Below are 3,699 nucleotides of genomic sequence, written 5' to 3' on the forward strand. Positions count from 1 at the left end.
AAGCCCTTCTTGCTGCAAGAGCTAGTGTTAGTGAGCTGCAGTGAGGAGGAAAGCTGCATTAAAAACAAGTACACTCTTTCCTCCCACTGCTCCTAGTGCACAAAGAATGTATCAGATCCAGAGGCAAAGGACGTGAGTGGATAGTAGCAGATGCAGTTAGCATTGAGGGTTGAGGTTGTATTATATGAGTATTAACCATAGCTTCTAAAGAGCAGTGGTCCCAAGTGCACCAGAATTTATTTAAGAGGCTTGTTTCTTTTTAAGATCCCTCCAAATCTGCAGTTTTTCTGTGGGCACCCAGTTGCCTGGCCTCATTGTGTTAAGATCTGTGGTTCTTCCCACATCAATAACTAGTAAGAGGTGCTTGGGGTTGGCCACCCTTTCAGAGACCCAGCTCAGTGATTTCACTTCAGCTGTAGGGTTGTAGAGATGGTCTCTGCCCCCTCTTCTATGCAGAACAGGTTGGAGAACCTGTTTCTGAAATTAGTGAGTGTTTGGAAAGCCTCCAATATTTTTTCCATATAAAACATTTTTGACAGCACCGTCTGTGGTCCCTCCCACAGTCCCAGTAGACTATGGAAGAAGGGAGTTTTCAGGAGGCAAGTGAACATAGATTCCTGTGCTGCTGTCTCTGTCTCCTTTGCACAATGCACTAGAGGGAGGTCAAGACTCTATCTCATCTGCTTTCCAGTCCTAAATTCACTGGGAGGAAATTGTGGCTTGGAGTGCAAATGTGCCTCTGCACTTAGTACATCACTGCTTGAAACTGTACTGGAGAAGGGAAGAGACAAAAGCACCCAGTGTATTGTAGCTGGCTCTAAACTGGTGCTCAGGTTCCAGAACTTGTAGATAGGAAGTTGGATAGCTTTGAAATTCAGGTTTCAGTGCTGCCCTTGTGACTTATCTTTGTTAGTCTGTGTCAGCACATATTGGTAACCACAGGCATATGTGTGGTAGCTTCACCTACAGTATAAGATGAAACTCGCTATGTTCATAACTTTGTGTAACGGAGAAAGTGCTTCCACCTAGAACTTGGCAATTCTCCACTACACCATCAGACTTAGAGCGCTTAGTGGGACTGGCGGTATATGCCAGTAAAAATGTCTGTGTGCTTAAAGGAATCCAAAAGGGACTGACCATCAGCCTCTAATCTTCTACCAATCTTGTTGAATTACTTTCATTCAATCTTCTTTTCTGTTCTCACCTGATATCACACTTATCCCTTCATGAACGTTCCTCCTATTGAAAGTGCAAGCCTTAGTCATCTGTTAAGAGGGTACAGTGAATGTTACATGAGTGTATTCTTGGATTTTTTTTCTTTGTGAACTGTTAAAATTGTTTCTTGAGGACATGAATGCCTTTTCTGGCTGCCTCCACTCCTCCATCTTAATCTTTGATGCTAAGGACATTTGAGAAGTACAGGTCATGCTGCACTGGAGCACAGGATGTAGGAAGCTTACTGCATAAATCACAGACATTCTGTTCTATTCATAAAAAAGAAATAATTAGGGATTTTGTTTTCTCTTGAGTAACAGGCTAACACTGGGCATTTTTTTTTTAAAAAGAGGCGGTTTGGGGTTTTTGTTTGTTTGTGGTTTGTTTGTTTTCTTTTTTTTGAGACAGCAGTAATAAAAATAATTTTGTTTTTTGCTTTTTGTTTCATATTATACAAAGGTTAGCCTGAAAGTGATATCAATTATATTTGTATAAGAACAGTTTTCCTCACTGTTTTTAGTCCTGTGTGTTGCACTGATTAAGGGAAATTGATCTTTTTTTGCCATATAAAAATGGGAACACAAACATGAACTCCGTGATTGTATAAGATGTGCTCAAGGGCCATAACTCCAGCCTAGAGGAACACTTTGTGCCTTAGTCAGACCATGCAGGCAAGTCTATCAAATGTACAACGTGTCATATACAGATTTCTGTCTAGTGGACTTTTCTGTTCCAGACTCCACATTTATCATTGTCACCCTGACAGGAGCTCTGCCCTGTTATCCTGACTTGTATGTCATTTATCAGTGTTAAGTACAACAAAAGAGTATCTCTTTAAACCCCCTTTACCCTTTCACATGCTTCTACCCTTGAATAATGATATCTGTCTCTGCAGCCACAAATATTCCATTTCATCCTTACCTTTGTACTATGTTAGATGCTCAATAAGTGATTAAAATGGCATCCGTGCACTTTAAAATGAAAATTATTATGTTATTGTTGCAGTTATGTGTAAGAGAAAAGATAAAAGCATTGGGTGCTTTTGCCCCCTTTTTAGGCATGTCAAGCCAAAAGAATTTTGTAATAAAAAAGAATAATCCACAAAGTCAAAACACGACAATGACAACTCAGCCCAATCACACAGTCCCAAGCTCAAATCTGAATTTTCAGCCATGGGTATAAACCACTGTCTCCAAAATTCTGACATAAACGCAGGAAGTAAAATAGCATTAATGATCTCTGAACATACTTTCACATATGACTACTGCATTTATTTTACTCAAGAACAAAGGGGAAGGTGGGGGAAATGGGCCACAGGAACTTAGAAAGGTTACACAAAAAGTGAAAACAGTTGCTGGAAAAGACGTTTCCAAGCAGCATTTCAGAAAGCACTTGCTGATGACACTGGCAGGGGAGCAGGGCATCATCCCTTTAAAGTTCAAGAATATCATCTTGTGCAATTACAACACTCCTTTGAAACCCGGACATGCAGCTGTGTTTGTGACTCAATCACCAATAAAGTTGCTGTCCATGGGGCAGGCAATCAGTATAATTACATTGGGTTTCTAGATTACAGAAAAGAAACCATCCGAAAGCTTGCCATGAAAGCCAACACCTGCTCTTTCAATCCAGGAGTTATTGCTGCCAATTTGAAGAATGGAAATTGCAGAACATCACAAAGCAATTGGAGAAGTGGATAGCCCTGAATATAGTAGAGCAACTTTACAGTAGGACTCTGGCTGGCAGCATTACAACACCTCCATTGCTAATTGTATTTTACAAGCAACATCCCAGTATTGACCCCATGTTGAATGTTTGGCATCTCGGGTCTACTGCTGGAAAAAGGTACTCTCCTCAGTTTGTGAAAGCTGCCAAGTTGCTCCATTGGAATGGACATTTCAAGCCATGGGAAGACCAGCTTCATATGCTGAAGTCTGGGAGAAGTGGTATGCTCCTGACCCTACAGGCAAGTTCGGCCTAATCCGCAGACATTCAGAAGCCTATGAAGCAAAGTAGAGTTCATTTTGATAACTGATGGCATTTTCTCAGGAAACTCTTGTGGAGGTCCATACTGCTCCTTACGTGCAAATCAGTTGTCTGACCTGGGTCTAGGGGCGAAAGGCTAATTGAGCCATCTAGTAGCTGGTTCCCTCCGAAGTTTCCCTCAGGATAGCTGGCACTTGGCCGTGGGGCAGTTTTACCTGGTAAAGCGAATGATTTGAGGTCTTGGGGCAGTTTTTCCACAGCTGAAATGATGGAAGGGGTGAGATGGTCTTAGAATTCTCGGAGTTTATGAACCATTTCGTCCACTGTTAATGGTACTATGTCATTCCAGGTTACTGTTGCCAGTGAAAGGGCATATGATGACGGTGCATTCCATGTAAATTTCAGCCACATGGGTTGTGTACATTCGACTTCGTCTGGATCTATGGGTGTATCCCCGTTATTCGGCTTGATGTGATAGATCATCTCTACGATGGCTGA

General features: G+C 41.7%; 1 pseudogene; it reads left to right on the forward strand.

Annotated features, from left to right (window-relative positions):
* The first annotated feature begins 2,613 nt into the window (after window positions 1-2,613).
* LOC133276834 (glycosyltransferase 8 domain-containing protein 1-like) lies at window positions 2,614-3,264 on the forward strand (annotated as a pseudogene).
* The last annotated feature ends 435 nt before the right edge of the window (window positions 3,265-3,699 follow it).

Source organism: Pezoporus flaviventris, unplaced genomic scaffold (genome assembly GCF_033815535.1).
Source record: "Pezoporus flaviventris isolate CSIRO_AGI_PZ_B2104156 unplaced genomic scaffold, CSIRO_AGI_Pfla_v1 ptg000047l, whole genome shotgun sequence".
In the NCBI taxonomy this organism is placed as follows: domain Eukaryota; kingdom Metazoa; phylum Chordata; class Aves; order Psittaciformes; family Psittacidae; genus Pezoporus; species Pezoporus flaviventris.